Source organism: Taeniopygia guttata, chromosome 9 (assembly GCF_048771995.1).
Source record: "Taeniopygia guttata chromosome 9, bTaeGut7.mat, whole genome shotgun sequence".
Lineage (NCBI taxonomy): Eukaryota > Metazoa > Chordata > Aves > Passeriformes > Estrildidae > Taeniopygia > Taeniopygia guttata.
Window position 1 is genome coordinate 6,411,981 of NC_133034.1, and position 22,651 is coordinate 6,434,631.

At 44.9% G+C, this 22,651-nt stretch overlaps 1 protein-coding gene across 4 annotated transcripts in view; it reads right to left on the reverse strand.

The window, feature by feature from the left end:
- Positions 1–22,303, reverse strand: part of MAP3K13 (mitogen-activated protein kinase kinase kinase 13) — a 71,461-nt gene extending 49,158 nt beyond the window's left edge. For 3 of the 4 annotated variants that reach the window (XM_072933554.1, XM_072933549.1, XM_041718217.2), the window contains exons 1-2: positions 22,210–22,303; positions 13,617–13,731 (exon numbers count right to left, since the gene is read on the reverse strand). The gene's annotated coding sequence lies outside the window, so the exon portion shown is untranslated. Of the gene's footprint in view, positions 1–13,616; positions 13,732–22,113; positions 22,133–22,209 lie in introns of those variants that run through there. The other variant, XM_072933550.1, reaches the window with a different exon arrangement.
- Between the last annotated feature and the right edge of the window lie 348 nt (positions 22,304–22,651).

Here is a 22,651-nt window from a genome sequence, read left to right on the forward strand (position 1 = left end):
AAAAAAAAAGCACCCAGTTACAGACTCATTACTAATTCATCCTGGCTGAAGCTGCATACCAGCAGCTGCTGCCTCTCTCAATTAACAGCAAATATTGAACAGTATTGTCATTTAACGGTGTTTACTGCCTGCTGCCCTGTCCACTGCCGCATTTTCAAATGCTCTGGCACAATTTAAAGCATCAACACTAATAAACAGAGCTTAGTTTAACTCCTTATGTATCACAGCAGAAGTGTTTTACTTGTTCCTACATTCATTAGGTGCTTGGCAGAAGCTGAAGGCCAAGGATGCAAGGTGCCACCAAAATGGGATTTGTAATTCAGAGGTCCACAAGGTGCTTGGCTTCTGCAGAGAGCTGAACACAAGTGTGAAAAGTGAGGGAGCAACTCCAGCAGAGCAGCTCTTTAGGAATTATTGCCAAAAAGTTGAAACAAAAGACAAAAAAAGGAGGAGACCACACATTCAGCCTCTGCCGTTGAAAATCTAGAACTATAAAAACCCAAAACAAATGTGGTAAAAAACTAAAAACAAAGCCATTCTTCAGGGAGAGCATATCAAAGTTGTGATTCCTGACAACCCCCATCTCTGTATAGGGGAGTAAAAAGAGCCCAAATTTGGACCTCCCTTCTCTCTACTGTGCCCATAGCTGGGTCAGAAGTAAATGATTATACAAACAGTGCAGCCAGAGCAAGCACACTGCCTCCACAGGCACCTCCATGCCCTACTTGCTCCATGGTGTCACGTTTGCTGGAAGCCACTGCTGTGTAAGGGACTGCACAGATTCTACATTTCATTTCCACACCGTGTTCCCAGCACATCAGCAGGAGGAAGCATCTCCAGGCTCTCCTAGGAGCCCACTGCCAGCTGGGCCAGGGCCAACACATGGATACCAAAGACCTGGAGAAGGGAGGGGATGCTGGGCCAGACCAGCTCAACAGCAAGGTGCACATGGCAATTTAGATACTACAGCAAAAGATCAAACAGCTTCTGTACTGCATTTATTAGAGTAGAAGCTAGGATAATGTCATTCCAGCTGATCCTGAAATTGGGAGAATTCAGATATTTCTACCCTTTCTGCAGAGGGAACAAAGCATGGGAACTCCAAAGAGTGATGCTCTGAGGACTTATCAAATACATGAGGGAATGGCTTGGAAAACTGGGCAGATAAATGTAGGCCCAGGCTCTGGCCAGGGCTCTCTGTGAACATACTTTCCTCAGGTTAGCATCTGGCTGCAAGTCCCCTCATTTTCTCAGGTCCCTCTGCCTGTATCCTGTGCAACTCCAACAGCCAGCCTGGTTTGCTGGGAGGATTCCTTCCCTCTAGGTTCCCCCAGCACCTTTGTGTCCATGGGTTCTGAGGTCTCATATATCAGGTGATATGACTAATACCTGCCATCTGCTCATTGATACCTTCCCTCTCCTTTCCTGAAGAGGAGTCAGCACTAAAGTGCTCGTTCTACTCAATCTATTTTAGGAGCGTGGGCTTTCACCATCCATGCAGCACTGCTTTAAGCTAGCAAACTTAAATCAAAGAAGTAGACCATGCTCTGGAAGAGAAAATTGAGCACTGGTTCTGTAAAAGTCTCTGGCAAGGCTCAGGAACAACACTTTTTTTGCAAAAGTTATCTGCACTCCAGCATGCCCAGGGAACAGAGCTATTGCCCAGGTTTCACTCCAGGCCACAAAGCAGGGGCAGATGAGATGCAGGCTTTGGGAAGCATCCCACTGCTCTCCATGGAGACCAAGTCAGCCAACACAGCTTGGAGCATCAACAGGCAATGTGCTGCAGCACTGGGTTATTCCCTGCTTCCAGCAGTGAGGAGCTCCTACACAATCACACCACTTTGGAACAGACCAGGGAACAGAAACAGGTACCAATAACTCAGGGCACATCTCTGCCCATCAGACTGGAGGGAAACCTCAACTCAAGCTCAATAAAAGCATTGAGTCTACCAACAGCTGCTCCCCATATATCATGGTCAAGGGAAAAAAGCAAACTGGGGACACAAAGGAAAGATGGGGAGACAGGCCAGTGGAGAAGAATTTGATTTCACTGTATTTCTTAGAGGAGCTGTGTCAAAATGCAAAGAGAAAAATCATCATAGTGTAGGAGGCTGAAAGATTTGCAATGGAGCAGTGAGGAGTCTCTGGCCCCATATGTGTTTAATTTGAGCAAAGCAGCAGATAAGTAGTAAGCACAGTTTTGCTGCTGTTGCTGAACTGCACACTCCTGCTTTGATTTTTAGATGACACACAGTGAGAACACAAGTATAAAAATAAAATAGCAGAAAAGCACCAGGAAGTTTTTCATACCTGACACTATGGACAGTGCTGCACAAGCCAGCCCCACACTCAGCTCCCTTCCTTCTCTCTGCTCAGGGCAGAAGCACCAGGGTCAGCGGCACACAGGGAGCTCTGGAGTGTTCCCAACTCTCAATTTCACAGCTCTGCCAGCCCAACACTGTGCAGGGGATAACAAGAGCTACTGCACCACACCTGAGGAAGCAGCCAGGGCTGCAGATCACTGATAAAAAGGGACCATGCTGCCTGCTAAGAACACTGTGAAACTGGAGAACTACAGAAGGAAGATGCAGATGGAAACACAGAAGAAAATGGATCCCCAGAGCCTTAGGAGCAGAAAAAGGACCCACCTGGAGCTGTTCCTCTTGCAGAACTATCCCTACAAGGACTGAGTTTCTCCCTGTGCTCCTTTCCTAACAAATTAAATTTATCGTAAGGATCATTCTTTCCCCACCACTTCCTTGAGTTACTCCCATCCCACTCAAAACAGTAAGCTCAAATTGGTTAGATAAATCCTGAAGAAAAGTGGCTAATTAGTGTTTCTTCCTGCCTAAAATGCAAGGAGAGTCTGAAAAAGAAATTAATGCATTCCATGACCCTTCTGAGATCTCCAGCTCCACTCTTCTTCCCTTTCCTGTTCTTTACTTCCCTTAGATTGACACCTGGTCACCATTATCTGCTTCTTTCCCCTTCACCATCAGAGAGAAGCCTATTTCCTTTCCCTACTTAAATCTTTCTCATCTCAAACTTCGCTCTTTTTCCTGTGTTTATATCCACTTGCTGAAATTCAGACAACTCCTCTGCTGCCTCCACCAGCATATCTAGTCTTCCTCCCAGTCTGAAATCTTAAAGAGAAATGTAGCTTCACTAAAACCAAGCATGAAGGTTCCATTAGACCCAGATTTTACCCCAGCAGCATAACTGTTTTATTGGAATCATGTCACTTATCCCACAGCCAGCTATGCCCAAGAACTGCCTGGACAAGCTCAGAATGAGAGCAGGAAACCCTTTGGCTTAGTCTTCCTCACTGCCAGTAGGACAGCCTCATCCAGCTGCACACACTGGTAAGACAGGGGAATAGTGCATGACAAATGCTACTGAAATCCGTCCAGCCTCTGGAAAACCTCCACACAACAAGTGAAGGTCATCCAGGAGTACAGATTTTCTCTTTCAAAAGCACGAACAGATTTAAAAACACATACACTATATACACTGGTATTCATATATTTCAGCCTCTCCTCAAGGTTGGGAGTGTATTTGAGGAAGTGACCATGAGATGCAATTCCAACAAGTAGTTTTCTGCTTGTGAAAAAAATTAGGAAGAAACAGAAACCACAGCACAGCTCTGATTAACCTCCAAGGATACAACTATTCATTGCAGGTACCGACTCATTGGAAGTCTCTTTTTCATTGCATTTAGCTGCTGGGGAAAACCTTGTAATGCCAGGACAGCACCCTGGACTCTTCCACACACACCTGACACAGGAAGATATCACCTCTGATACAGCAGGACCTCACTGCTGGCTGCTCTGGATTTTCAGCTTCCCAAAAGCTGATGTCATGGCATTTCTCCTTGCAAAACACTGACCTTTGCAGGTCTCTGGAGAAAGAAGCCAAATCCAACACAAAGAAGATACAGATGACAAGGAAAATGCCGGTGTGTGCTGCTACTCAAATGACAGAAAGCATTAAACACTTACACTGACACATTATGATATGATTCTACTGTAACTGAAATCTCCTGTGACACAACCATGTCATTTTTTCTTCTGAGAAACTCACTCTGAATATACAAGGTAGATGGCACTGAGAAAGGGAAGCAGCTCCATCTCTAACCAAACACTGACCTCACCTTGGTATGGTACCAAGGCTGCAGAAGGGACAACACTCCAAGGAAGCAGCTCTAGGACAAACTCACAGAACAGCTCAGGAGACTCACCCAGTCATGCTTTATGCCAGGGAGGCTCTCTCCTTACCAGGACCGAGGTGACACAGATACTCCCCAACCAGGACCCTCTCCCTCAGAGGAAAGCACAGACACATTAAATAGCTTAAGCCATAAAAAAACCATCAAAACCTTCTTCCAGCCTCACCAGAGCTGCATTTTACATCTTGCTTCTCACTGGAGAGCCAAAAGGAAACTTTCCACACCTCCACTGACAGCAGCAGCTCCATCCCCCCAGGACAGAACCAGCTGTAAATATTGGCTGGAAATACCTATTCCCACTGAGGACTGGCACCTGTCTCTAATTGCTGGCAGCAGGGGGGCCAGGGGAGTCTCTCTTGTGCCAAACAGCAGACAAAACAAACCAAAGAAAAAAATAATTCCACGTGCATATACTGCAATCCATGAACCTACACAGCATTGACGGGGCCACTACATCTGTGTTTAGGCTGAAATTAAAAAATTTTAGAACACCTATACTAAACTAAACTGCAAAAGCTGCTTACAAGCAAAATGACTGAAAAGATGCTGTGTCCTTTATGTGGTAGATCCAAGGTGAGGAAAGACCACAAGGGTATGTGACCAGACCATCAGAGATGGATCACAGGCCTGCAGACTTGGACGTGAACAGTGGTCCTAGCAGAGATTTTTCCATGAGTATTGTAACACTAACAAAGTTCATTCCATAAATACCTCAGCTTGCTAGAAATGCTTTTCTGACTGAGCGCAGTAAAGAAAACACACACTGTGAGTAGAAGACCCAGGTTAATCAATGTTCTCTGTGTATGTATAGTTCAGCCACATCAATAGAGACTGTAAGATATCTTTCTCCATTTTCTTCAATCAGAAAATGTTCAGGAGTTCATTTAAGTTTTTCACAAGAAATTCTTTACACAAGCTGATCAATAAACCAAAGAAAAAACAGACAACTATTAGAATTTTACTGTGGGACAGTATTTTCTACTTCTACCACATGGCTGTGTAAGCTGGGTTGCAAACCTGAAGGTCAAAGCTACATGCTGACATGGATTTGTTGACTGACACCAGGAAAACCAAGAAAATAGTAAAAGGAGCACACAGGAAGAAGGCCAAAATACAACTCAGTACGTCTTGTGAAGACTAGACAAAAGTTTATGCAGGAGGAAATTTCTGCCTGCGATACAAATGTGAACTATTCCCTGAGGAACAGCCCAGTTCACCTGCTGAGTACCTGCCAGCCATTCTGTAGGAAGACAGAATGAATTTAAAACCTGGCAACTTAAGGCTGAAGAGATGGAGAGCAATAGCAGGTGGCCTTTGATATCAAGGTCTTTGCTATTGCAGCTCCAGTACCTTCTCTTGCTCCAGGCAATCACTTGATTTCACATGATTCCCAGAAAGACCAAATTCTACTTAAGAGGTTGCAACAAAGCTCAGGAAACATTTTCTCTCAAAAGACATCTTGGGAAACTGAAGCAATCAGAATGATGAGGCTTTTTGCTCCTGCCAAGTGCCCGAGGTAGCAAAGGTAATCAAAATAAAGGGACCAAAAAAGATTCTGACTGTAGATGGTCAGTATCTAATACAGGGATGATATTTCAGGGTCGGATTTTGTGAATATAATCATCTGAGATAGCAAGAAAAATAATTTCCTTTAGCACATGAAAGGAGCTTGCAGAGAAGAAAAGAACACTTAAAGGTCTCTTCTGCCTCCCCTCTGGGTTTGCCTTTACTCTCCTCTGTAACAAACAGGTTGATCAAACTTTTTCCTTCCCACATGCTCTGTGGGGAGGGAAGCACTGCAGACACAGGCACGTTGCTCTCAGCAGTTTAAAAGCAAATGTGTTGCACAGATAATGAGTCTCAGCTACTCAGGAAGATATGTATTTCAACCTGAAAACCATAGAAACTAATCCTGATGGTGCAAAATATCAGCCAGGGAGAGTGACAGAAGGGACTGTATTTTTACCCAAGTGTGAGAACAGTTTCTCGTGCTCCAGACACATCACGAGTTCAGAATGGGTAGAAGTCTGTTCTCTAGGCCCTGCAGTATCTCCTGGAAGCCTGAACACACTGGTCCATCCTCTTGAGGTCACCCCAAAGACAGGCAAAAGGCAGGACAGAACAATCAAATGAACTGCTCAGGAGTATTGCATTCAACACTCTCTTGGCCAAGGGAATAATGGAATGAGGTATGGAGGGTTCTGAAGCCAGACTGCTGAGAGGAAAATAAAGATAAAGCACTATCAGAAATTAGTCCTGAAGATCAATCCTCAAGCACAATGCTGAGTTAGCTCCTTGAAAAGAAGAGCACAGCAGTACATCTTCTCCTTTAGCTAGCAGCCGATTTATTCTCACAGGTCCCTTATTGATGGTCCTCTTAGAAGGCTATCAGCCAGAAAAATAGAAAGGTTCCTGGTTGTGGCTACTGGGCAGACAGCCTGCACAGCTGCATATGGGGCTGTTGGCTAACACCACAATACCTTCTCATTCCTCCCAGTTGTCCTGTTATCTTGTATGTCCAAAAGAGGCTAGAAATTCTGCTTCCCAGTACTTCCCAGTGAACCACCATGGGGTGCTGCAGAGAGATGGTAAAGATTCCTCTCACACAATCCCTGTCAAGGTCCTGGTCCTTCAATATGCTGCTCAGAAATGTTACTTCTACTGCAGTGTCACAATCCAACACCTCAAGACATGACAGGAGAGAAACATACCTAGGAAAAAGTGGGAAAGGTACATTTAAAAAGTACATTATGCCACTCCTCCAAACATTTAAGTATGAGCTAGACAGTGAAAGGGGTTTACTGGAGCTTCTGAGCTGCTGTGCCCTCCCTGCTTCCAGCACCAGGCAAGCAAAGCCATAGGATGAGGGTCAAACTCCTGCATGGCCAGTGTAGCACAGTTTGGTGTGATTTGGTTGGAGACACATGACTCAAAATGGCTCAAACATCAGGTTTGAAAGCAGCGAAAAAGCCTTTCCTGACAAACATTCAGGTCAAAGAAAATCCCATATTCCTTTGACCTCCACATCTTACTGCAAATATTCATCTAGCTTGGGTTTGGTTTTTTTCTTAAAAAAAAAAAAAAAAAAAAGCACCAGAAAGAATGAAAATCATTCCTAATGCACTTATATGCAACATTAGTCTATTTTCACTGGTAACTGCTATTCACCCTTCTTCCATTCCAAATTCTGATACTCTCCCCTCTCACCACCAAGACTGAGAGCTGACACGTCCCTCACCCTTTCTTCCCCTCTTGTTGAAACCTTATTTCCACTGCTCTAATAGTTCTTGACTTAACTGGGACAAGGAAAATTATTCTGGGCTTCTCTGTCCTAGCAGTTAGTCTATTCTGTATTAACCATCCAGAGCACTGCAAAATCATACTGAAGCCCCAGGCAACCATTCTAACGCTTCCTTAAATTCCTGCTTTAATCAAATTGCCCATTTTTACTGGACAGCTCTCTCTCTCTCTCTATGTATATATAGATATGAACTTTTTATATAAAAATCTTTCTGTGTTAAGAAAATTCAGAAAAGCCCATTTAACAGCATTCATTCCAAGAGCTCACAATATGCTCAATTTCTACCCAACCTTAAAACAGAGCTATTCCTTATGCAAGATGGATTTTTTGCCCATCCTTTTAAGCAAGATGCAAAAGCATTTATCACACTTAAGAACAGAAACTTCAGTAAATACTACACATGAATGAAATGTATAATTGCATCCACTAGTTTAGGCATGGAGCTGAAAGGCCTGGCTTTCAAAAGCTGCCTACACAATGGCTCCCTTGGCCTGTTTTAATCTAAACTATCACATTCAGCTACCCAAGCCAAAGGAGAGGAATTTTTAGGTGCACTCATCTCAAACTCTGACCTTTACTTTGTATCACCTGATGTTCAACAGCCACACTATGGCACCATTAATTTCTTTAGGGAATGCAAATTCATTTCTGCACAACCCCATTTTTCACAGCAATGTAATAACAAACTTGGTTTGGCTGATGGCAGCAGCAGTTTTTGAACAACACCAAGTGCACCTCTGAAGGGATGAGCTCTTTTCAGAGTAAAGCAAAATGCAAACTGCAGTGACCAACACCTTACTCCATTAGAGAGCTGTGGCATTTCTGGTGGGGAAACAGCAAAGGGAAATTTTCTGTACAGTACTGTGAGAAAGCAAATCCCTTGCATTTTTCAGATGGCACTTCCCAAAAACTGCCAATCATTTTAACTGCAGGAGACAGCACACTACATAAATGTATTAAGACTTTCTAGAGAAGTGCATCCAATAAACCTTTACTTGGAGACACATAACCTGTCTGGAAACTCTTCTATCAGGAAAAAAATCAGGACTGGTTTCCATTTCCTGGAATCTGTGCCTGAGATAAACAACCACAGCTTGAGCTCACCATCAAGGTGAACAAAGTTTCTCAGTGAACACTCTCTCATCCATGAGCAAGGCATTAAGCACCAGCTCATTCTGGAGCCTCCACTCTGCCCATCCTGGGGCTGGAAATAGAGAGGGCTGGCTGAGGGCTGGTATCAGCACAGGGCAGAGCAAATAAAGATACCAGTGTAATCACCTTTGAGATAAGGCAGCCAGAGCAAGCACAGCTGTCTACAAAATACACAGCAGAGAAGCAGAAATGCAAAGTGTAACCAGGAGTTCTGTTAGACCTGAAATTACCTGGACTGAGATACATCATCTTCTGCTACTGCACATCACAGATGGACAAACCCTTGAAGGTGGGTGAAATAGCAGCTGAGATTGCCTGCACTTGCCTTCATAGGCTGGGACTTTAATTGGAGCATACTAGAGTGCATTAATACCAATTTTAGAAGAAAACAATACCAACTTCATTTACTTTTACACAGCCTTTGCCCTCATCTTCACTGACTAGAAGTGTCAAAGAAAGGTCAAAATAGCCTAATTTTCTTCTGCACTGGACAAAAAGGCATGAAGAACAGACAGTAAATTTAGCTTTCTTCATTTGCACTGGGGCTTAAGGAAGGAGAGAAGGAATTTATTATAATCAAATTGACCCCAGCATAAACTGGTTGCTTTTATCATGGTTGTATAAGCCAAATAAGAGAAGTAAGAGAAAACCAGAGATTAAAGTAGAGCTTAAAAAAGATGCATCACCTCAAAGACAGTGGTTAGATTTCAGTGCAAAAAAAACCTGTGGTAACAGACATCAGAATACAAAAAAATTGAGCAGCTTGCTAAACACAGCTACTCCAAAATAGAAGAATATGCAATGCTCAGGCACCAGAGAATGGAGACCAAGTCAAGTGGTTAATAAATTAAATAAAAGTGCATTGTGGTCCTTATCAGTAATGCTGAATTCTTTACCTGGAAGCACTGAGCAAACATTATTTTAACAGAAATGTAATTCTGCGTCAAGATGGCAAGTGCAATGTGCTTGAGAAACAATATAATCTTATTTGATAAAGGGACTTGCAGACAAGCAATGCTACCTGGCAAATTTACAGTTTCTTTATTGCTGCACCTGTATCTACTAATCAGTATCCAAAAGTTACACATGGCCAGAACATAAACAGTTTTTAAATGCATCCACACAATATTTAAATGTAGGAAAAATATATCTTGGAAAGAGAATTGTTTTACTCACACAGCTGGAAAAACCACTATGGGAATCTGAAACAATGTCCCCTTTTCTCTCCAATGTGATTACAGGTTTTTACAGTTTATTCCCTTCATTAAATGTCAGCCTAAATATCTCTCCTTAGCAAAAATTATTTTCTTAACAACAGATCTTAATAAAAGAAGGATGTGCAGTGGTTTTAGTCTTGATGCTTTCTAAACTAAACTGGGCTGCAGACAACTCCTGGCACAGAAAGGTCCCAGACCAGGAATTCCTGAAGTTTTTTGCTCATGGCAAGTTAATTAAAGTGCAGTGGGCAAACAGCTCACCCCAGGCTGAGGCTGATTGTACACTGTGCCATTAAGGGGATCCATCAGGCCACAGTGGTGATATTTCACATCCAGTTAGAGCAAAACAAATGGTTCCCAACACAGCAGCTGAAACATTCCAGAAAGGCCACATACATCCAGCAGCCAAGTCAAATACACTGCTGTAACACTGGCTGTAAATTCAATGTGAGGATGAATCTTATGGGTCTTCTACAGCAAACTTGGTGCATCTCAGGCTGCTCACATCTGCTTGAGCCACAGCTCAGCAGCACCCACTGGGCTTGCAGTTTATGACGTGGAACCCTTGGGATCCCCAGGAAAGAGAGAGAAGCACACAGTGAGATGGACTTTAAGTGTCTTTGGAGGTAGCTGGAAGGGTTTCCCTTGGCAGAAGGGAATAAGCAAAGCCCTGAAGGAAGCAACAGTAAAATAAAGATGTAAATAAAACTTGATGCAGCTCTGCCTCACAGCTCTGACCTCCAATGGCCTGGTCAGCTCCCCCAGAACAGTCTCAGCCATGCAGCACTAGAAACATTCTCTCTTTTAGAGGAAATAAGGATGGTAACTGATTCTGGCTGAGCAGCAGCACCCAGATTTTGCCCAAGGTTCAAACTGTCCATATATTGTCAAGATGCAGGTTAAACTGATGGCATATTTTTGTCCTAATGAGACAAGAATTTCATCCAGAAACACCAAAGCATTTTCAAATCCCCTAAGGCCTAAGGCCATTAGTGATGACATACTAGGGCAGACAGGCAAGGAAAGATCCTCCCAGGGACCTCTACACCTATTCAGGGTTTATAGTTAGGATAGAAGCCTGATACAGTCAAATCTCCACATGAAAAACAGACACAAATCCAGACTCCAGACAGAACCCAGTGGTTACCCAATATCAGAATATGTGCACACTGCAAGTCACTCTCAGCATGCATGGGTGGGCCAGTGGATAACATGCCCTTGTCCCTTGCTGGTAGAGCCTCCCAGTGAGCACAAACACTTGAAGCACCCTGTCCCCATGGAAGCTGCAAACCTCCTCCAGGAGATGCACCATGTCATCATACATTACCCACAGAGGTTGTGCCTTCCACACCCCTGGAATTGTTCAAGGCCAGGCTGGATGCGGCCTGAGCAACCAGATCTAGTGACTGGCGGGGGTGGAACTGGATGAGCTTTAATGTCCCTTCCAACACAAACCATTTCATGGATCTAGGATTCTACAACCATTCCTGAGCCACCTTCTGGCTGCAGCAGCTGCTGGAGAAGCACAGCTCACAGAGCTCCAGCCCTCCCTGCAGCAGCCCAGCAGGGACAAGCTCTGAACACTCTGTGCTCCAGTGCCCCCATGGGATGCACTTCCTTCCCATGCCCTGTCCTGCAGGAGGGCTGCAGGAGGAGCAGGCACCACATCCAGCCCACAGGCCACCTGGCAGGGTGCCTCTGATCAAGAGCCAAGAACCAGAACTGCTTTACTGGAAATACCTCCAAGTATTTCCCAGCTACTGTTGAAAATCCCTCCTCGAACAAAGCTGGAACAGCTCCTGGCTCCAGTGCAGGTGCCTCTCCCCAGCTGCACACCGTGAGAAGTCCCTGTGCTGACAAAATCTGCTGGGGTTGTGATAGCAGCTAAGAAAACAGCGAGTAAACAACACACAAGAAATAAGAACAAGTACTCAGAGCAGGAATACCAGCACAGTCTGATATTTACTTAATGACTCATCCAGAAGAGGATCTGTCCCTTTAGGCTTATGGCCAGCATGAGAACAGGTAATAGGAGAGTGTATGAAATCACTGGAGCTCAGCTCCTCCTGACCTCTGAGAACAAAGAAGCCTTAGAACAGCAAAAGATATCCTCTTTTCACTCTTCACTCTGTTGCACAATCTTTCTCCACAGAGTGAAGTCACACTTTTTACAGACTGGGAAAGGAGAAAGCAAAAGGCAGAGACAGTGGTTTGCTCATCCACACAACAGCAAAACACAGACTACACCAGAAAAGGTATTTCCCAGTAATAGTCCCTAGCTTTACAGGGTTACAGGCAAAAAGGTTCACAGATAACATCTGAAGAGGACACTTAGAAAACACAAGCACTTAGGAATGACAGGAGAGCTTTCAGAACTCAGTCACACCTTTTGCTTCGGGGCTTTCAGGCTTCCATCCTTTTATGCAGAACTGTGCAGATCATACCAGACACCAAAGAGCACCAATGAATGTGAACAGTGTTTTTCTCTCCAGCTACAAGACTTTTCTTCCTCAACAAGTAAAATCCCTGACACTGCATCCTCTTGTACCTGTCAAGTCCTACATTCCTGACAGGCTCTGCTGCTACCAAATATACAAATGTTCAAGGAACTCACATGGCTAATAAGCTTCAAATCTACAAAAGCACATGAAGAGTTCACTCTAGGCTGAACTTCTACTGGGATTTTTTTCCTCACATGGAAAAGCATTTATGTACAAAAGGCCTGTGACACCAGTGCTGAACATTTTCAAGCAATTTCTGTGCAGGCAGAATGACAACTGACAAGCACTTATTTTTTCACCCTTTACACCCCACTTTGTCTTTGAGTTCAGAGCTGCTAGTTGGCTCATGCCAAAAAAAAAGAAATAAAATATTAACAAAGTAGCCATAAGAAAGGCAAATTTAATTAAAAAAAAAAAGAATTAATACTGCTAAGTGGGCAAACTTAGGCCTATAGAGCTCATGGCTTCTTTTTATATGTTATTTATTAAAGTGAGAGTAAAGTCTAAACCAAAGTATTTGAAACCTTAACTGTCTCAGAAATGCTGGTTTTATTTCAATTTTGAGTGCAGGACTTATGTAACATTTCCCATTTTGATTTCTGTTACTAAAGGATTTTAAAACAAAACTGTACAGTCACTGGCTACAGCCCTAAGGGGTTGAGTACAAAAATAACATAAAAGATACCACAAACTCTACAAAATACAATTCTGATTTAATTTCATTCAAGAATTATGTTCTTTACTTTGGGGAAACTATCATCTTTGATAGCAAGTACTCTTCTTCAGCTCTTCTGAGCACTGAAAATATCATTTGAAGTACAACTGGAACAAAACTTTAAAATGCTTTATGTACTTTAATACCCTTGGCAAACTAAACCAAAGTTTGTCTTACAAGCTTAAATTTCTCATGCTGCAAATAAAACACCTACATTTTCTCCACTCACCAGAAAATATCCGTGTTCCCAATGGCTCACCTCTTTCACTAAGCACTCCAGCTTTTTCAAAGGCTTCAAAATCAATGATAATTCATTAGTGGAAAATATTCCCTGCTTCCTCCCTGTTTCTCCTGGTGATAATATACACATTTTCACAAGCAAGTTTCCATGGGTTGTGCCAGCCCAGAGAGGCAGTGTCAGGCCAAGCTGGAATGAGGGTGGATCTGCTTTTAAGGCCCAAGACATCAGGCAGCTCATCTGCCACATACAAAACCTACTCACCTTCAAGAGATGTTATTTTCCAGTAGGAAAGTGTGAAAAGGCTCATTTCGGAAGATGTAATGGTCCATCAGTTTTTGTCCCTTATTCTCTTTGCTGTTCCCCCCAAACTGGTGTTCTGTAGATATAAAAAGAACTTAAATTTAAAATACAGCTCAGATAAACACTAAATTTTTCCTCCTTTTTGCCAAGCCCACTGAAAGATCACCTGAAACCCATCTGATGATCCAGTCACTGAATTACTGCTGTAATTCTCCTTACAGAGAAGGCTGTAAGGTATTATTTCCTCACCCTTCCTACCCTCACAGCTTACACATCTACCATCCACAGTAGCATGCTGAGAATTCATCCTGAAGATTGGGAATGGGCAAAGGACTTATTTAAAGTCATACTGCTGCCAGAACTGAGAATTACACTGCGTTATCAAAAGTCCCTTTTCACCTTGCCTGCTACATCTGACATACTGACATATATTTACTACACTCAGGTCATCTCAAAAGCATAAACACTGAACAATCTCCTCGATGACAGATTACCTTCCTCCTCCTCACCACAGACACTTGGGTCCAATTGTGCAGCACAACCAGGGCACTTCTTACCCTGCTTGGGACGAGGAGGAGTTGCATATATGTTTGCAAAATTAGGCTGAAAAGGCAAAGCAAAAGCACTGGGAGTGTAAATGAGCAAATGCCACGTTAGAAGCAATTTCCCTGGCAGTCCCATTTCGCAGCCAAAATAATTAGATCACTGGCAAGAAACATCCCAAGTAGCTAAATGGTGTGTAACGAGAATAACCAAGGTCACTTCTCTTACATCCGACATTCAAAAAAGATGCCTCCCCAAAAAACTTAACCCTAGGGCTCCATCCAAATTAAAAATTCACTGTTGATGTACATCAATACAAACCAAATCAAAGTATTCCAGAGCCTGCCAAGTGCTGACTGCCCAAGGAAAGGCCACATGCCTTCTAAGTGAGAGAAATCTCCATCTGAGAGACACCTAAACTCTGAGGCTGCTGCTGCTGCTGGGTGTTCAGAGATAACTGCCAACTCATTAAAATCCCACATTAGAAGTTTATTAAATATGCAAACATTAATGGAATTGGACTAGCAGCTACTTAGGCAGATAAAATTTCAGCGTGGCGCATCCCGCAGTTCCCGTTATCAACGTTATGTCCTTTTGGAAGCATCTGTGACAGAGTCACAAAGTTGCTCAAGGCAGTGAAACCCTTCAACTCTTTCAGATTACTCAGGTCACACTCTGAATGTTCCCACTAGCCTAGAAAAGACTCCTGCTTCCCAATAATTACAGCTCAGTATCTACTGTCCATTTCCACTTTCACCCTTCACTGCTGGAGATGCAAAGTATCCCCAAGAGTTTTTCTGCTTTTGGGAGTATCTGCAGGATAAGTCCCACACCTCTTTGCAAGCTCACAGGTATAGAGATTTTACACATATCCCACATTCACAGTCCTTGTCAACTTGCTGCTGGAAGAACTACAAAGGGAAGAGCAGAGTGTCACACAGACAACAGGGATTAAAGAAAAGTGCTTAAAAAGCAGCTCTCCTGAACTTTAGGTGACTCCACACATGCAGGTGTGTGTAGAGCTCTGCCTGGAGCTCCTTCTTTCAGCTCTCTCAAACACAAGCATCAGTCCCTCCTGCAAACACCATTTTTGCTCCACAAAATGCAGTTTCATTCCTGGGTTACTCTGCAAAGTCCCAGTGCCTGGGGAGTGTCCCAACAAACCTCCAAGGTTTTGCTGTAGAGTGACATCAGACTTGGAATCGTTCTTCACAAATGCTATCAGCATAATCTGAGTTAGCCTGGGAGAAAGGAGGACAAGAAGTATCCACAGAGAATAAGCCCCTGAGAATCCCTAATGCACCTCCAGGTGACTTGCTCTCTCAGTGGCTTCAAAGAATATCTGGAAGATTTAATCCTCTAATTATGGAAAAATAAGTGTGGCCTAGCACCACCTTCTTGGAGATGTGAGGTTTCAGCAAAAAGAAGGAAATGAAATTGTAGGGAATAACCTTAGAAAAAGCATGACTTACAGGGGAAGAAGGGAAATGAAGGAGTATGAAGTGACCTCCAAAGAAAACACTGAGCTCAAAGAGGCTGAGCAGGTTCTTTACCACCACCTTCCTGGTTCCAGTGACAGTCTGGAGAAGCGAGGGCTGTTGTAAATGCGAACAGCTTCCCAAAACCAGCACATGGAATGCAACACTGAAGTTAGTCTTTCTTTCAGTCCTGCAACCATATGGGCTTCTCAGAATAGAAGGTTCAAGGATGTCTTGACCAAGAGGGATCAACAAAATCCCCTATCCATCACCTGATGCAACACCAGGCATCACATGTTGCAGAACCTTGAGCAGCAGCCAGTTTGAGGTCAGGCACACAATAGCCTCCCACTCCATGAACCAGGAAGCCAGGGCTTAGGTTTAGATTTCTTTAAAGGAGAACTGAATTATTTTGGAAATTAAGGCAGAGACTGCAAGGTAATCTGGGTTCTGAAAAGGGTCCTGCTCACATGGATTCTGGGGACTGATCTTTGCTACTTCAGTGTGTTCAGAAACACAGAAAAGCAGCCAGCTCATGGCTGGCCCCAAGGTCAGCTATTCTCTGACAAAGCAAAGGAAAACCCATACAAATCCTTTTACCTCTCAACACACATCATGATGACTTTCTGTTGCAGACAGTACATTGTGGCCCTAGACACAGGGAAAAATGACTGTGCAAACATTCCCTAAGGCTCTGAGCACTAGGAAGCTTCTACACAGGTGTGTGCTCTGTCAACTGCCCATGTGGTCAGTCCACCGAGCTCCTCAACTTCTGCACTACACAGAATGCATCAACAGTTTGGATTATCTCTGCCCAGAGAGGGTCTGCCTGCCAGAACATGCAATGGATGACTGAACACAAAAATAATACTTGCAGGTTACAGCCAGCACCCTTGTTCTGCTCACCAGGCTGCAGGAGGAACCTCTACCCATGAGAACACACTAAATCAATTAACCAGCACCAGTATTTCCTCCCAGTGCAGACAGACAAGCACATTGAAACTGCAGGACACTGTGCCTTAGGGAATGTACATAACCCATTAAGGAAGAGCTCTGTTTGTAAGGGAACCAGGGAGGTCACAGTGCTCTGTGTCAGGTACATGACACACTGTCCTGTGCTCAGGGACACAGAAGTCCTTCCAGCAACCCTACAGCTAAAGCAACTGCTAAACATTCTTATTCCCAAAGTGGTGTCCCAATGCTGCCAAGCAACATGGTGAACTTTAGTGTCCAGGCTGTAAGGAAAACAGGCAGAAAACAAATGGTTCTGTGAAAACTCAGCCATCCATCTGCCACCTGCTGAGGTCCATGGCACAACCAGCATGAGAGCCCAGCACACTCTTTTCTCCACCAACATGGAGGTGTCAGGCTGACCTTAAGGCAGCAGCAGCACTGAGTACACAGCATCACTGGGAAACTCCTCTGTGAGGGATACCTGAGTAGCCCAGACACAGGGAAGGATAACATTGCAAAGAAATTTCATCCCCCTTAGCACAGAGCCATCCCATCACAGGCCAAAGGTCATAACTGTAGTGGCCACCAGCTAAGAGAGTGACAATGCAACCTCACAAGACAAGCTGGCACACTGATCCAGAGATATGGATGCTGGGGACAATGCCCTTTATCCGTGAGTTGTGGGGCAAATCTGTTGAGATAGAAGCAACCAAAATACACAAGCCTCTGAAATGTGGACAAGGTGTTTCCTGGCAACAGTAACAAACCAATGGAGTACAATGAATGTTTTCTCAGCACTTTGCTGTCGGGTGACCTCGCTACCACCCTTCTGCAGGAGACAGGATCCTCTCTGACAGAACCACCACCAGCAGCTGATCCAGCACAGTGACCAAAGCTGACACTGCTGCACTCCCCTCTGCTCGGCTCCAAGGTTGGATTCCTGACCACCTTCTCCCTGAGGGAACTCCAAAAATAGCCTCTGCTCACTCAAGGGAGTCCACACCTGAATAAACCCCAGGCAGAGGCCTTTGCTCACAGCCCACACCACAGCAGCTCACCTGCTCTGGAGGTGGATGCGAGGAGAAATGTAGGCCACACATACAGAGGGAAAAAAGACATCCAGAGTTCAGAGATGCCAGAGATTCCACTGGCAGAGTCAGGAAGTGAATGCCATTAAAACAGCCTGCAAGTGCTGGGGTACAGCTCAACATGAGCCAGGCAGGCTAAGGGCAAAACACACCTCATCAGAAAGTAAAAAACTTGTGGGCTATTTCACCCACTAAACTGCCTGATGGATCATTAAAGAATATCTTTGTGATGTAACTATTCAGACTTACACAAAGAAGCCTTGTAATTAGCTCTCAAAGTAATCCTCTGGCCACCATCTGGAGCTCAGCCTAAACCTTGACCTCAATCACACCAGACAGCCACACATCAGTGACACACACCTGACAGTGAGTCACACTGCTACACGGCATTCACAAAGCACAGAAAGTTGACAGGAATGCTAGAAACTCGAGACACTTTTTACTCTACAGGTTCTTCAGTTCACACCCATCACACTTAAGGAAATGGTTTCAAAAATAAAAAGTTAAAAAGCAGGAGTCATCAACCCAAGGCCGCATCTAAAACAAAATGTTTCCTCCATCGTTTATAGTAAACAAAGTTAACTCATGATATACCCAACCTTCTTCCAATAACACAGGAGAAGAATCTTCCTAGAACCAGATTGTGACAGAAAACAGACTTACCACAGATATAAAATAACTTATTCCTCCAGGTATAAACAGCTCAAAATATTTTACTATTAAAGGATAGCAAAATTCTTTTACCTAAAGTACCATAGATGACTGGATGTTCTTTTTTTTGCTAAAATCTTCTGATTAGTTTGAAATTCCTGTTCCCCACAAGCAATTAAAATCTAAGATGCCTACCACCTCTTGTAAAGCCTCCTAGCTAAAGAAAAATTAGTTTTCTTTAATATACAGCTCTCTGTTGCTTGCTGAGCTCCCCACAGCAAAGCAGTCAAGAATGATACATGCCACATCACCATGAACAAAATTTATCTTGTCAGCCCCAAAGGAACTCTATTTCCAATGAAGTTTAACAAGCAGATTTTAGACTTTTGTAAAAAACCCACAAAACAAGGAAAGATGGATGGAGCAAGCTGAAAGTGCTGAAACAGTTATTGCTTAGTTCATATCTGAGACCAAATCTCTGCAAGAATGAGAAATGTTTATTTTTTTCTAGGGATCACGTGTCTATAAAGCACAAAGAGCCTTCTGTAGTAGGAGCCATGGTCCCAGAGCAGAGACCTCCTACCAGCTGGGCTCCTGGCACACACAATTCCCTCCAGCTCCAGGGACGGTTAAATACAAATAAGAGCAAGATCAGAACAGACCACCAGACGTGGCACCACCAGGGAGACCCCAAATTCCAGTCATTTCACTACAGAGAGACACTGGGGCTGTCACCACTGCCAGGTACAGACCTGGTTGTCTCCTCACATCATACAGCCTCCCAGCCCTGGACATGGGGACACTGTGGGGGTTTCCTGAGCCTCCTCTGGGACCACTCCCCACAGCCAGATTGGCTTCAGTTTGGCAGGGGGTGGTTTAAAGGGATTGTCTTTGCCATAACACCTTTCTCCTGACTGCAGCTTCAGCAGGGATTACTCAAGACCAAAGTTCTACACAAGTCAATATTTAACTTGAGCCCTGCACTGCTGAGACCCACCCGAAATATTGGAGATAGTAATTTATTAAAGCTTATTAAAGCTGCCATTTCTAACCAAAAAAATAATAATAACAGGCAAGTTATCTTCTTCATGAGAACTTGTGAAGAAAAATTCTGCAGGGACAGCAGTTAGAGCCAGCATAAGTAATTTTAATAAGGGAACTAAAGGAAAATGCTTCCAGGAAAGGAGATCTAAACAATGGGAGGTGTACACTGCAGGGTAGGTTCAAGGCAGGGGCAAGAGCCACACTGCAAAAAGCATTTAAAACCAAACCTCACCAAGGTCTGGATTCCAGAAGTAGTATTTTAACATTGCAATTAAGCCATTAATCTATGTCACAAAGGCTTATATCTGTCTTGCATTACATTACAAGGAGAAGCATTTATTCTCCACTAATTACCACTAAGTATCACCTGCTGTACTAACACAGACTTTAAAATAACACAATAAACAAAAGTGATTTTTTCCAGGTTAATTGTTCCTAGTCTTAGTGAGGGTAAGAAAGTGCTTATTTTAAAAAAATTCTCTGCATGCACTTGATATAAATTTTTGCCAATAGTTCCACCTTCTATCTTTTTGGAGAGCTTTCTGCTATGAGAAACAGCTGCTAACATATAATTCAGGCCAAAAGTGAGCATCTGAGAGTAATTCCTCCTTTCCTACATCTGTTTCAATTCTTTATCCACCTGTTCTCTGTGATTTCTTTATTTGTTGTTAGCACTCCCACGTTTACATTTAGCAAAAACTGTTTTTGTTCTCTAACCAAGAACATCTGTTGTAGCAACGACTCCTCTGGAGTTATGGGTGAAAATCACCACAGACAACATTCTAAAAATGCCCCAGTTCTGTATTTCTAACCCTTCACAGATACCAGTTTGGTCAGCACCCAAAAGGAAACTTTGTCAGGAAACAAAAATAGTTCTGCTTGGAAAGGAAGAGGTTGAGGATATTAGGAACATCTGGAAATTAAGGAGTAGTGCACAGCTTTCATCCCCAAAAAAAAAAAATCCAAAACAAAACAACAAACACCACCAAAAAGCCAAACCACAAACACCAGGACCGTCCAGCAATGTGTAGCCTCAGGGAACACTTTCAGGAGCAGCTTAACTGGTTTTGGTCCCTGTCACTGCCTATGGGTGGGCCTGCCTCTCCCTGTTGGATGCACAGACACACAGCTCCATGGATTCAATTTCCATATGGTGCTAATTGCCAGTGGGTTTGTCATGTGAATCCAGCCCACCACACCACCACTTACACCTGCACTCGAGGAGCAAGGAAAACAGACAAGCAGAGGGATGGGAAAAAAAAAGGTGCACAGGGCTCCCTTTTCCTGCAGTAATATAATATCAAACCTGTTCCTGAAATTCCATGCTTCCAGACCCATACAGCTACCACAAAAATGCAAGCTTTCACAGCTCATATGCCTCCTTGGAGCAATGAAATCACAACTCCACTCCATCGTGGACTGAATGCAGAAAGTATTTACCTTTACTTTTCTGCTTGAAGAAGGAGTTCAGTGTATTAAGAGCAACCTACCTCTGAAGCAGTAAAACTACACAGGCTTAAAGAATAACTGCAAGTGAAGTCACAGCAAAGTCTCAGCATTTTCCAGCAGCAGAATTCCCACAGAGCTCAAATGAGAGGGGAGGCAGGTTCCTGTCTGCTTTATCTAAAGGTTTTATTTCCATTGCACTACACCTGCAGGTGTTACTTACACCCAATTGCCATCCATTTAGCAAAAATGAGGCACAGTATCAGCTTGTACCCAGGGAAGTGCCCTTCCCTACAAGGAGAAAAGAGGAATGGTTTGGATTGGAAGGGATTTTAAAGCTCAGCTCATTCTAGCCCCTGCCATGGGCAGGGACACATTCCACTATCCCTGGTTGTTCCAAGCCCTATTCAACCTAGCCTTGGACACTTCCAGGGCTGGAGTAGCCACAGCTTCTCTGGGCAACCTGTGCCAGGGCCTCACCACCTTCACAGGGAGGAATTCCTTCCCAATATCCCGTCCATCCCTGCCCTTTGGCAGTGGGAAGCCATTTCCCCTGTCCTGGCACTACAGCTCCTGCCTTCCCTCATAAACTTAAGAGCTGCACTTCTCTGGGCTAAGCCACACAGCCCAAGTGAAGCATCCACTAAACTCATCCCATCCACTCTCCCAAATTTCTGCCAGGTGAGAGAAGCATCAAAACTCCTACATTTCTTTTTTTTTTACTGGAGAGGGCACATAACCATTTCAGCTTGTGCTGGTCTTTGTTGTTATCAACAGCCCCCAGACAAGATTAGGACAGACACCACCGGCTTAGCTCCGGCGGGATTTGCTCCAGGCTGTCTGGCGACTGACCGAAACATTTCCTACTGCCCGATAACAACACCCAGGGACTGCTCACCTGCCTCTCAACAGCCAGCACCTCGGCGGCGCCTCTTAAATGGGAAAAAGTCCCATTTTTTATATCAAATATACAAGCGTGAGAGCTCCGTGCCTGCAAACAGGCGCGCAGTTTCCTGAACACCCTAAAAGGCGAGCACCCCATTCCCGAGCATCCTGTGCCCCTCAGCACCGCGGTTACCTGCACACCGCATTCCCTGAAAACCGCGTATCCCCGAGCACCGCGTTCCTGGGGCTCATCATTCCCTCAGCACTCCGCCACTCGGACACGGCGCTCCCCAAGCATCGCTCTATCTGCGCTCTCCGTTCCCGGTACCCCCCGTTTCCCGATCTCCCCGTTCCCCGCACAGCCCGTACCCCGCGCTCCCCGTTACCGGCACAGTCCATACCCGCTCTCCCTGCGCAGCCCGTACCCCGCGCTGCCTGCGCAGCCCGTTCCCCCACAGCCCGTACCCCGCGCTCCCTGCGCAGCCCGAGCTCCCGCAGCTCCGCGTCCCCGGCCGGCTCCGCCCCGCGCCGGACCCGTAACGTCACCTCCGGCCGCGCTGGGTTTTAAGCCGGGGGCGGGGCCTGGGCGGTGTGGGTGGGGTGAGGGGGCGTGGCCGAGCGCCGCAGGGGCATGGGCGGGGTCTGAGGGGCAGGGCGGGGCTTAAGGCATGTGGGCGGGGCCTGATGGAGCGCGTGGGGTCGGTGTGTGGGCGGGGTCAATGGAGTGGGCGGGGTCTAAGGAGAGTGGGCGGGGTCTAAGTGGAATGGGCGGAGTCTAAGTTGAGTGGGCGTGTCTGTGCGCGCGGGCGCGGTCTGACGCGGCGTGGGCGTGGCCGGCGGCGGCGCGCGGCGGGTTTTGGGCGGGAAGGCGTGAGGCGGCCCCGGGCCGAGCCCGTGAGGGGCCGGA